General features: G+C 34.1%; 1 long non-coding RNA gene across 1 annotated transcript; it reads right to left on the reverse strand.

Moving 5' to 3' along the window:
• Window positions 1–889: 889 nt before the first annotated feature.
• LOC116444848 lies at window positions 890–6,591 on the reverse strand. The gene is made up of 2 exons (XR_004240551.1): window positions 5,168–6,591; window positions 890–2,860 (listed from the first exon to the last, which is right to left on the reverse strand). It is a non-coding gene; the product is annotated as an uncharacterized LOC116444848 (long non-coding RNA).
• Between the last annotated feature and the right edge of the window lie 6,067 nt (window positions 6,592–12,658).

Consider the following 12,658-nt stretch of genomic DNA (forward strand, 5'->3'; position numbering starts at 1 on the left):
CCACAGGGCTTGATTTTAATGGTTACACAATAAAAATAAACTCTATGCTGGAGTTTTGTTTCTTTTGTGTGTTTATGAAGTTTCTACCTGCATTAGCAATGAATGTTCATTTCATTACAACATAACCAATTGGGAAAGATGAATCCCAGCATACCAGCCACCTGAGAACTTTTATTAATTTAAATCAGTAATTCTTTGGTAATGAAGATATTTTTCTTGGATTTTATAAATTTAATATTTATATATTGATTTCAAACACTATTTCTATTATATTATTTTGATTCTATTAAATAGTCTTAATTTTTTTTCAGTAAAGTTCTTTTAAAATTAATTATTTTCCATTTAGAGTGGGCTCTTTTAGTTTTCAGCTCATTCTATAGCTTTCAATACTATTACTGCTTCTTATTCCTTTACGATAAACATTATGCAAACAAAATAGCATTATTCTTCAATTAGGACAAGCCTGTTCTTACTTATAGCCCAATATCCCAAGATGGTAATATCACTTTATCATGACAACGTCCTCCTTATATGAAATGGCTGGTTGTTTGGATCTCTATAATTTTTTGTCATTTATATGTGTTGTCTTAGTACTTTTAAATATTCTTAGCAGCTTGAAATGTTCATCCCATGATTTTCAGCTGAAGGTGAAAGGTAACTTGCTTGAAGATAACTCCATTAAAAAACAAAACAAAACAAGGAACCTACCACATTCTATTAATTTAGGAGGCTAACATGGTCAAAAGGAAAACACTTGTCAACACACCCTGAGAACACTGGACTCTGACATGTCTAAAGAGTATATGACACATTTATCTTCCAGTTTAACTCAAGTGACTTCTCTCTACTGTTACACTCCTGGTTGTCTTCTGAAAAAACATCAAACATATCCATGGGAATTAATAAGTTTATTTTGAAATTGAATTAAAATTCCCTCTGTGTTTCAGCTTATTTGATAAGCTTTGTTCAAGCACATTTATTTTATTTGACAATAAATGAATTTCAGTAAATATATATTAGTAAATACATACTGATAATAGTAAATATATACTGATTTTTTCTTCAATAAAACATAATTATTGAATCCAATTTATACTAATACACTGGATAATAAAATTTGAAAAAGAATACAATAATGTGTGGGGAAAAGCCAGTTCTATTCCAGTCAGTGTTAGCCATATCTCAATAAAAAAGAAGCCATACATTTTTTCTTTGAATGTTTAAAAATCACTTCAAGTTGTTACACCTATGTACAGAAATTTCTGATGATGTCAGTTTCTCTATATGCAGTATACAAAGTACTGAACAAAAGAAAAGCAATGGCAATTCAAGGTCGCTCACCTCTTTTTGTCAATGTCTGACTTCAACCTGTTCTCTGTCAGTTTTGGACCATAGTATCACAGAATCATGTAGGTTGGAAAATATCTTTAAGATCATGGAGTCCAACTGCAAACTGTGAATCACTTCCATGCTGTCAGTCTTTCTGTGCTTCTGTGGTGGGCTGACCGTGGCTGGGTGCCAGGTGGCCACCAAAGCTGCTCTGTGACTCCCCTCCTCAACAGGACAGGGGAGAAAAAATATAATGTAAAGCTCATGGGTCCAGATAAGGACAAGGGGTGATTGCCCACCATTTACCATCATAGGCAAAACAGATGCAGCTTAGGGAAATTAACTGAATGTATTACTAATTAAATCATAGTAAAATAATGAGAAATAAAACACCTTCACCCCTGCTTTTTCCCAGGCTTAACTTCAGTCTCTACCTCCCCCCTCCAGCAGTGCAGGGGAACAGGGAATGGGGGCTGCAGTCAATCACATGCTGTCCCTGACTCTCCTTCCTCCTCATGGGGAGGACTACTCACACTCTTTCCCTGCTCCATCATAGGGTCTCTCCCACAGGGGAGAGTCCTCCATTAACTTCTCCAACATGAGTCCTTCCCATGCGCTGCAGTTCTTCATGAACTGCTTCAGCCTGAGTCCCTTCCAGGGGGTGCAGTCCTTCAGGAACAGGCCGCTCTGGCGTGGGTTCCCTGTGGGGTCACATGCACTGCCATCAAACCTGCTCCAGCGTGGGCTCTTCTCTCCACAAGGGCCACAGGTTCTGCCAGAAATCTGCTCCAGTGCAGACTTCCCAAGGGTCACAGGCTACTTCAGGCATCTATCTTCTCTGACATGGGGTCCTCCATGGTCTGTAGGTGGATCTCTACTCCTCTATGGAACTCCATAGGCTTCAAGGGGACAGCCTGCCTCACCACGGTCTTCACCACTGCTGCTGAGGAATCTGTTTTAGCACATGGAGCATCTTCTTCCCCTCCTTCTGCACTGGCCTTGGTGTTCACAGAGTTGGTCTTACATATTCCCACTCCTCTCTTTCCTGGCTGCTCCTGCTCCCGCACAGTAACTTTTCCCTTTCTTAAATTTGTTACTACAGAGACACTACCACTGTGACTGATGGGCTTGGTCTTGGCCAGCTGTGGATCTGTCTTGGAGTCCACTGGTGTAGGCTTGCACACAAATGTTGTTACCATTGAGCACAGCCTCAGAAACCTTTCTTCCTACAGTTCTTCTTTTGCCTCATTGTAGGGGACTGTAATTAATTTCTCACCTTTGGAAAAAATCAGAGACAAACTATTTTTGCTAGTAGCAGTGTCATTACAATTTCAGGGTAGTCTGATATGGTAAAGAGTCAGAAATTGTTTCTTAAATAAATAGTCTATTTAAAACTTCTGCTCTCTTGAGCAATAAGCCTCAGAAGCAAAGCCAAAAGGACAGTATATTCACTGGAACCTGGAGATTCACCGGGGTTTGGTTTTTTTAATTATTTTTGTGAATTACAATCAAACATGATGCATCACTTTACCTGAAAAAAAATATTTGGCAAATATCGGTAAATGAAGAACGTCATGTAATTAAAATATTTTACTTGGAAAATACTAAATATTTTCTTAAAACACTTTTAAAAAAACCCTACTTTAGAATGGTAAATAAATTTTAATGTAAATCTAATATTCTTGAAGCAATTTTAAAAATTCAAATGACACAATAAACAAAACGCTCTGTTCCTTACTAAATAAAGGTTTTATCCCCACCTGACTAAGAAAAACCTGAATGGTTTTAGTTCAAGCTTGCTCCTCTCACCAATTTACTTTTTTGTCTTTAGGGAACCTAAAAATTCTTTATTTCTCTCCAATAACATTTGGTTCCACTGAAAGACAACAGAAGGAAATTTGAGAGACAAAAATAAACAGACTGTGAGGATGCCTCATTTCAAGAAATGAGGAAGCAGATACTAGAAAGAGTGTCCACAAATACGAAAATTGTAGGAACTTCACGTTCTCTACTGTCAAAGTAAAGACAAAAATCTATTTTAAGAGCAAATCTGCAAAAGTCTTGTACTAATTCACTGTCTGCATATACATGATTAATGGCTGTGGTGAATAGGTTGTGAATGACAGTGCTCTGCTTAATGGAGATGAGTAGACATGTACTCTGTACAATTATGAAATAATGTGTGTTTTGCTGCGTAAGGGTTGAGACTAAATGCTCTATGTAAAGCTGAGAGGAACAAAAAAGCAATCTGGTTAATTAATTAATTATTTTCAAGGGAACTGCTTAAATAAAAGAATATTGGTCAATACAAAATAATTCTTAATAAATTAATGTTTTAGTATCAGATGAGGTCAAAACTTTTTTAAAATGGTATGCACACAAATGACCTAATAATCATTCATATTATAAGTATGTTGAAGAGTTTCTGTAACAGTATATGTAACTGGACAGCTGTGCACAAATGCAAACATATATTTATGTCTTTTAACTCAGTTCTATTTGGAATGTAATGTGATACTGTTTGCATCACACTATAAGCAGTAAAACTGCCTCTTTCAAGAACTCATTCCCATAAAATGCCATTTACAACAGATGGACATAGAAATAATGCATTAAATAAGGAACAAATATTTACACCTCTCAGCATATCATGGTTATCCATTAAAATTCAGCCTGCAGTAGGACTAGAATATATTCTTACCAATGTGATATTTCAGTATTTGAAGAAAGCATGTCTTCTCTGCCATTACTCTTATCATTTGGCATCATATGATGTCAGTTTTTTCCAATAATAATAAAAATTACTTGTTTTCTGACATTTCAGCTGAATACAGGTTCTTAATAAGACCATAAAGCCGTAGTAAAGGTTTGAAAAATTCTTTAATCCACCTTTTATAAATACAGAATATTTTTTCCTAAAATGTGTGGTTCTGTAAACAATACAGGACATTTTGCAAAGATCTTTGAAGGATTGAGTTTTAAAGGTGGCAAAAAATAAGTCTGTGTTTTCCCTAAAAATCTATTTCAATTATTTAGGGGGACAGTCCAGACTTTGTTTCAACTTCCTTTATATTCATCAGAGTTGACTGAACTATAAAACATAAACTATGTTTCAGCAGCTAAATTACGTATTTTAGGGTAAAATTATTTTAAATGTTTTTTACTGACTCATGAAAGAGAAAAGGTTCTTGGAAACAGTCAGTATGGATCAGCTAGGGATGAACCATCAGTCTAATAACTTCTCCAATCAAATGTCCAGATCTTCATGTGAAGAGAAAGCAATCAAAGGATCTCCCAATACCTATGCAGAGTACATTAAGAATATGGATTCAGAATTTCCACAGTAGTGCATGACAGGAGAATTAGAAGCAATAGGCATTAGTTGAGACAGGAGAGGCTCTATCTGGTATGGAAAACTTTTCCATCATTAAAAACTGGAAGAGATCGTCCAAAGACATGATGAAGTCTTCATCTTTGAAAGTTTTCAAGATCTGACCGAAACAAGTGCTGAGAAACCCAGTCCAATATTGAAGATAAACCTGTTTTCAGCAGGAAGTTGGATCAACAGCCTACTCAGGTCCCTTCCAATCTTAAAAATTCTGTGATTCTAATTAGGGATAATCAGGCGATGGACCTGAAAAGTATGTCCTGATCTGAACTAAAGTACTAATATAGGTGCATAGACATATACTGTATACTGAATTAGTGTTGATATAGGAAATAAAGGAAATAATGCATCATAAACTCAAATTATTTTAAATTGTCAAAAAGCATTCAGATGAAGACAATAATGCTGCAGTTGCACTCATTAATTTAAAAAAGAAGTTTGGACACTGACCTTCACCGGACTTTGATAGAAACAGATGAGAAGAAGCACGATCTCTTCATGGTTAATATATTTTGAAGGTAAGAAACAAAGATAGAAATAAGTAATTAATTTTTTAAGGGAAGAAGACTGACAGCATACATCTGAACTATGGACCCTAATGTAAAGGTATTATGATCTCACAAAAGAAATGGGAAAATAATTGACAAAATTCAATGCTCCTATGAAATTATTCAAGTTAATCAGTTTAATGGTGGCTTTAAACTATAATTGGATAATGAAATAACAAGGGAAATTCAGTATTAATAAAAACAACATAAAGAGTATTTAGAAAAGCAGTCCTAATTATGCATGCATAACGATAAGTCTTAGTCATTAAAAGTCAGGAAACAAACCTTAGAAAGACTTTAGAACGTGTTCTGAAATTGTCAGTGACAGCTGGAAGTGGTACTAGAATGTTAGGAAGCAAAACCCAATATAATTATATCATTATGTTAATCTTTGATGCACCTGGATCTTCAATATTATGATCAAGTCTAGTCTCCCTGTTTCCAAATGAACCAAAAAGATACAGAACACATTGACAAAATTATCACTGAAGTGGAAATCAATTTCTGAGATTCCCTGAAATGGGAATGAAAAAAGGGAAATAATGACATATTAGGGTATAGTAAATAGGTCATGCAAGACTATCAGGAACATTTATAGTCAAAATATGCAGTAATAAAGGTCAATAAGTGTCATGAGTGATATAAAAAGGCTGAATAACAAAAGCCCACCTGTTACACATCTTAACTCAAGAAGGAGGCAGAAATTAATGTAGTAATAAAACAGTTGAAATGAAACAATAAGAAATACTTCTTCATCTGCTAGAAAATTCCATCACAGAGTTTAGAATACAGTGGGGGCCTCCAGTATAAGTATCTTTAAGGTCAATTAAACACATTTGAGTAAGACAGTTCCATCAAGACCTATGAAATAAGAAGGTCTTAAAGGAAATATTCAGCTCTGAAAACTGCTAAACCTCTAGTTGCCAAAAGTTAGGATGCTATTTCAAGGACATGGTATCTTCTGTATGTGAATCATCACTATTCTTTTTTTTAAGACTTTAAATTGCTATCTGAGGCTTCCACAGCAAATTATATTTTTTTAATGACAAATGCCTATTTTGCTTTATTTTGATATACCATAGAACTTCACTTCAAATCCAATATATTGATAAGGGTTAAATTGCATATTTAGATTTAAACATGCCTTTAATGAGGTAAAACCAACAGGACATAAGTGTGTCTTTGAGTGTCTTGACTTGGACAAATTATTATTTCTTATTTTAACTGTGACATGGGTCCTTATTTTAGAAGATGGTAAGCATACTACCCATCTTCCAAAGACCGTTATAGAGGCTGGCAACCCAAACCCCCCCATTTTTTAGAATGCTTGAGACAATCCATATTCATGTAAATCTTGTACTTAATTATTACATAAGCAAAATCACTTCTACTAAAGATAGCTTTCTTTTCTATTGCTCCCCTGAAATAACTTTCATTTGAGAGAGCCTGATGATAGCTATCTGTGCTAAATGACTGATCAGTACAAAGATGTTAGCGACTTTGCAGCCCTGCAGGATAGCAATCCATCTCTGTATCTAACACCTGCTTAATGGACCACAGGACATTTCTAAATCTCTCTACTGACATATTTGAGAAGGCCACCCTAGTGTTAAGCAGCAATGAAGCTGGTTTTACTGAGACAAGACTTTCTATTTGCCTACTGGAAAACAAAATTCGGTGCATGTAAAACCTTTTTGAAGCAACTGTTGATGATTTTCAGTACCTGCAGCGAAGATTAAATTAGCAGCCATGGGATGTGTTTGCTTTTTTCTCTGCTGGAAACAAAATACACAGCTTTTTCTACAAAGAAATCTCTCAATGATTCTTGTTTCTCTTGGGAATATTTAGTAATGGATGTATTTATAAACTGATTATGTATTTCTTACTAGTGCATGCATATCTAATATGCACAGCAACCTGGACAAGATTAAAATTTTAAAATAAATAAATATAATTATTTTGATGGTTAATAGTAAATATGGAAACACAGAAGATATAAATGTATTAAATATTGAGTTTCATAGCAAATAAATAGACATGAGTGACATATCCTAAAAGCAGAGGTATACAAAATAAAAGTCAGGCACCACACAAAATAAAAAAAGAGATTTATGGCCCTAAAAAAGAGGGGGAAGAGGGGTGCAAGGGCAGGGCAGGGAGGAACATTTCAGTTAAAAAAAGAAAGATTTGGGAATACAGAATAGTGACACGAAGGAAAAAGATAAACATTAACTTGCTTGACCAATGGTAGAGTGCCTATCTCTGAGAAAAGCAAGACCATAAATTCAACAGAAGGCTCAAAAAGATGAAAGATGTAAAGCAGATAAAATGAGCCTAGCCTGTGGAAAGGTAGCGCCAAGATGAAAATGGTCATACTCAGTCCAGAGAAGAGTTCTATGATACATACAGCTCCATGTTCCAGAGCTCCATGTTCCAGAGAGAAAATAGTAATACCACTGACAATGGAATTGGGAATGAGGTATCAAATACAGAAATGACACTTAAAATTGGGAAAATGCTATCAGAAGGAAAGGAAATTGATGTTCTCAGATGGAGTAGGAAGAAATAATTAAAAAAAAAACTACTAGGAAAAGCTGTATAAAAAACGTAAATGCCACCAGTATCTCATGGGCTACAGCAACAGTTCCCATTAGAAACACCAGAGAGATTACAGCAAAATTGAATAACCAGTCCATTTGACTGGAATGGAAATTAATATTTGCTGATAATAGACAGCTACATGTAACACCGAATAAAACATAAAGATAGTTAGGGCTAAGTCATCATTTATTCTTTAGAATTGTTCTGGATTGTAGTATTGAAATAAGAACAGAATGTTGGCCAGAGTTTAGTGATGAAAATTTCAACAGATTTATAAAGATTTAGCAAATAAATGTCAGCCATTTAGGAAATATCGTCAGCCAATATCTCAGTGGAAAAGAATTGTGTTAAAAATAAATGGTTGTGAATATATTGAAGAATATGGGGGTAAGTAGTGTTACTTAACACAAAATAATGAGAGATGCGAAATATATGTCCTGAGGCAAAACTGAATGAAATATGGATGATAAGTTTACAAAATGTATATGATAGAAAAAAAAATTGTTTTTCAACAGTATTACTGAATATTACTTTTATTCAAAGGAAATATCTACTCTATCTGTAGTTTGAAAAAATACTAAATTTGCAATCATTAATGAAATTCTTAGCTAGACTGTGTCAGATAAATATAACTAGATTATCTAATTAAAGAACTGGCTATATAAATATGTGAGAACAAATTTTCCTGTTAAAACTGCTGTGTTTAATGGTATTACTGAGTGTTTCTAATCTTTAAATTAGTAAATATATATAAGCACTTATATATAAATGTTTAGCTACTGTCACATTGACAACGGTTAAAGTTACTCATGCAGTTACACTAATTTAATTTAGATTGTATATCTAAAATGTTTACACATGTAAATAGACTCAAACTTTTTAAGGCATTTATTGTCAATTGCCATTCCTTTCAATCGATGTTTATTACAATAAAAAGAGATAGAACTAGATTTTCAGATAAAACACTTCCATCTGCCTCTGCATATTCTCAATATATAACTTCATGACTAATCTCTCAAAAACTTAATTCTTAAATAGTTAATATTTCTCTCTCCTTTTCTATAGGTAAAATGAGGTCACTTTGTGCTGCCTGATTTAAAATTTGATCATGGGAGTTTAGGAAACTCTCACCAACTCCATATTTATTCTGGGAAATATCAAAGTGCATTAGTAATGTTAATACAATGAGGAGGAAAGAGAGAAAAAGATAACGTGAAAGACATGGAAAAAAAGCAGATAGTCCAAACTACGTATTTTCCCTACAAATCATCTTGGTTTCTGCTAAATAAACCAGTGAGTCACACTGACAATCTTTTCAGTGTCTTGAAATGAACATGTTTTTAAGTTCTAATGTGTCTGATATGTTAACACTGAATGCCCTCTCAAATGTGCTTGTGAAGGGGACAAAAAAATCCTGTGAAAGGCAGACGAGAACATATGAGCATAGAACTTTTCCATATTATTCTTTGTCCTTTGATTTTGTTTTTCCACTTAGACTTTTTTTTCCTGTTTTTTTTTTTTTTTTTACTGTTATCTTAGCCATGGACTTGACATGTTCAGTGTAAAGCCAGCATCCATATCCCGAGCTGGTACAAGTAAATTTTTGACTCCTGGGCATGAGTATTCAAATAATTCCATTCGCATTACTTTTCCTTTATTAGCTGTGATTTTTTTCCATGGTCCGTATTAATCTCTATCTTCTCAGTTGTTCATGTTTTCAACGCCTTTTTTTTTTTGTTTTCAGTATCACTGTTTCTGCCTTTTCCAGCTCATCAGCAAATACAACACTGCATAATATTGTTTTTTGCTCTAAGCCGCAGCCATCTTCTTCCCACTGAGAACAAAATAACCATTCTCATGGCAGTTTTTTGTTTCATTTTGGCCAGTTCTTGATTTATGACAACACTTGCTTTTGCATAGCAATAATTTAACTTCAGAATCACACAGAACCACAGGATTAGCTAGATTGGAAAAGACCTTTGAGATCATCAAGTCCAACCTGAGAAATAGCTATTTGTGAAGATTTTTCTAAAAGTATCTGAAAAATATCTGAAAATGTTGCATCATCTAGTTCTCTGCTATTCAGTATTATCTGCAACTCTGTCAATTTTGTTTTTGGTGAGGAACAAAGAGAAACAGAAGCAAAGCTTAAGAACAAGAAGGATACAAAGTTAAATGTCTATAAATGCATAGTAAAATCAGACACTTAGAAAGAAAGAATTGGCAGCATTAGAAGCAGAGATTCAACATATTATATTCAAATTATATTACATTATACAATATTACATTCAATGGAAGCACTGAAGTTAAGAATTCTTGCTTTTGTGTGTTAGCTCCACCCATTGGTGATTCATTACCATAATTTTAATGGAAAAAAGTACATTTTCTTTCAAATTTCTTGCAAACCATTATCTCTACCTGTCTAAGAGTTTGGTCTCTCTTTAAAACAATGCCTTAGCCATCTATTATTTGACTATATATATATTTAGCTATTTCTTTTTTCCCTGTTAAGAAGCTAATGAAGAATAGACTGGAACCCGTGAATCTGAACATTTTATTTTAAAGTATTTTGTATTTACACACTATTAAAATTCGTTTGTAAATCTTTCTCCAACTTTTAAGCTGTTGTCACATCTTGTGAGAGATATATTTACTTAGTGCTAGGAGACCTCTATTGTCTATAGTTGGTGATCCATATTAGCTTGGCTGCAGTAGTTCATTAAACATTTTAAAAACATTCTCTGGCACATAGGACAGTTGACAAGAACGAATTATCATCACATGTTCATAAACTCTTTCAGCTCACAAAACAGAATGACTTCATTCAAATTTTCTATCAGGCTGCTGACAATAAGTCCTGGATCTCCCTATGTGTTGAATTCTGCCCAGCAATTCTTGGAGAGAAGACTAGTTGGAATATGACAAATTCAAAACACACTCTAACATTTCTACTGTAGATGATCACATCCCATTGCCTGAGCATATTCACATAGTGTTTAGTTTAATTAAAACAAAGCCTCAGTATATCATAATTTAGCACAGAATATTGATTGATGGATGTATAAAGTTCATTTTTAATATGCTACTTTGTTCAATGACCCACTTCTTTCTGCTACTTGCACTTAGCTTACAAAAAGTAAGTTTTCCAATTTTTCACTATTTCTTTTAGGATTCCCATCTTTTGCCTCATTCAATGTTCCTGTGGGACTGTAATATCTATCAACACTTGTACTTTCATTGACACACAAAACAACTTTATATCTAAATTTTTCCTGTTCCAGTGATATTTTTACACTTCACTAAAACTCTATCTCTGGTTTTTTGGTTTGTGGGATTTGTTTTTTCCCTTTTATGAAATCTTACCTATTTTCAGGTATTGCAGCTGACTCTTGCTTATGTTCCTGTACAAACACACTGTTCACATATGTCCACAAGTGGAAACAATGATTCATAAGTCACCATTCTTCTGGCTTGGTTATATGGCATGATGCACTACAGTAAATTTAACATTTAATATTAAAATTTTGTGATAAGCTGTGTCACTATGGTCATGGAAAATCTACTGATGCCATGTTTATTGATGTGTCAGAATACTTGGTTTGGTTGATTTCACAAGAAATTAAGAATTTAGGGGGTTGTGATCAAGTGGTAAATTGGTTTTCTAGTTCCTTAATTTTCAGAAAACAAATGGTGAATCTTCAAGGTACCTTATTGTAGACTTTTATGTTATCTGCCAGGGCCTGACCAGAACCCCAGTCTGTTTCTCATGGCATTCTAAATGACCTGTCAGCAGTGCCTGCATTCAGAAAGTTATTCAGTTACATAGAGCACTCATCTGACTACAGTTGATTGTCATAGGAAAATTAGCAACTATAACATAGTTATGATTCATACAAAAACTTATTTAAAATAAACTATTTTTAAGGCTGCCAGACTGGGGATAGGGCAGGGTTTCTCCATAGGAGTGGCAGGAGAGAAACTTTCATCCAGGAAGCAGGATAGGCTGGGGAGAACCAGAGGCAGCCTCAGCCCTGGGCTTTCTGCACCTCCATGTGTCCAGGGATGTGTCAAGGCCAGCCCAGGACAACTGGTCACAGGTCAGGCCCACATATAGCAAATGGGTAGTTTACAAGATTTTGTATACCAGATTTGACAGTGGATCATATAGAAATACATGAAAAATATCATCATTTGAGAAATTTAATTTTGCATTTTTTTCATTAGCAACTGATTATTAAAAGGAGCTAGTGAAAAGAATATTTAAGTCTTCAATAAAAAATATTACTTACTGATTTTTGATCATATATAAATATATACATTAAGATAGATTCAAATATTAAGAAAGGTTAGCACTAAAAAGTCAAGTAATTAAATTATGCACTTAATAGCTACACACAGTATTTAAAATAAACAAAATAAAATCTTTTTAAAACATAAAACCAGAAAAAAACCCAACAAAACCTGAAAGCAAACCAAACCAACAGTTGATTAAAGCCAAAAAGATTTCTTTTTTCTTCCATTAATCAACTTTCTTCATTAACATGCATTAGCAGCATTAGCTCCAGTTATACCTCAACTCATACATAAATTTTAAAATTGTCAGGGAAGAGATCAAATGTCCTTAAATTTTATTATTACCCCACACATCAGCTTGTGGTACTACTGTTACACTAGTAATAACAGTGTCAGCAGTGTCCCATATGCCCTCAGAATCGGTAGCTTTAATATGGACCCCTGGGTTGGTTTTCATGCATTCTAGATGGAAATTACCATATTTTCTTGACGTGAGTCT

Source organism: Corvus moneduloides, chromosome 5, assembly GCF_009650955.1.
Source record: "Corvus moneduloides isolate bCorMon1 chromosome 5, bCorMon1.pri, whole genome shotgun sequence".
Classification (NCBI taxonomy): domain Eukaryota; kingdom Metazoa; phylum Chordata; class Aves; order Passeriformes; family Corvidae; genus Corvus; species Corvus moneduloides.